Raw genomic sequence first — 849 nt, 5'->3', positions numbered from 1 at the left:
GAAGTGACGTTCCGTAGAGGCTGGAGATCCTCAGACTCTTCATAAGAATAACCCACAGGCTGCCTAGAAATTCAGCTTTCTAGGCTCAGCTCCACAATTTTGTATTAGCCAGTAAGGGGTAGAGGCCCAGAAATCTTCATTTTTAACTAACATTTCTGCTGATCCTGATATAAGTGGTGAAGATCATTTGAGAGCCTCTGGTTTCCTGACAGTGCATTTTTAACACAGTAAGCATGCAAATATATAATGTCAACAACATTCTGAGTTGATGTAAAGGGGCAGACCATAGAGATAATCTTGGATTTGGGTCAAGCTACTCTTGGGAATATCTGATAAAACATTTGTTGATATTCCTCTCAGCTTGCATGCGAATCATTCAAAGTCATTGATTAAGCTCTCACTGTTGCTCAACATCGAATTCAGGGCTTGGGAGGGCATGAAGGAATGAGGAGCAGTGTGAGAACCTGAGAAGGCTAGGAAGTCAAACCTTACACATAGCCCCTGGTGCAGAAGCTAAGCCTTAAGCCTGTCCTTGCTTCTCCCAGTTTACTTCCCACAGACTGGGACTCCAGCTGGGCTTCACCTTCCTCTGGAAGTCCTTCCAAGGATAGACCCTTTCCCTTGGGCTCCTAGCTAGCATTAAAACCATTGAGCAAGATGAAGAAGATTTGAGAGAGCTTGGGTAAGACTGGCTTTCTCATCTTCCTTAGGAGCACCAAGTCCTGGACTCCATTCAATTCTGTATGACCCATGCCCAGCTCTGCACTTGAACATTGCAGGTGGTCAGTAACATTTGATGAAAGAAAGAAAGAAAGAAAGAAAGAAAGAAAGAAAGAAAGAAAGAAAGAA

This window comes from Piliocolobus tephrosceles, chromosome 15 (assembly GCF_002776525.5).
Source record: "Piliocolobus tephrosceles isolate RC106 chromosome 15, ASM277652v3, whole genome shotgun sequence".
NCBI classification, from domain to species: domain Eukaryota; kingdom Metazoa; phylum Chordata; class Mammalia; order Primates; family Cercopithecidae; genus Piliocolobus; species Piliocolobus tephrosceles.
This window is presented reverse-complemented; position numbering follows the sequence as displayed.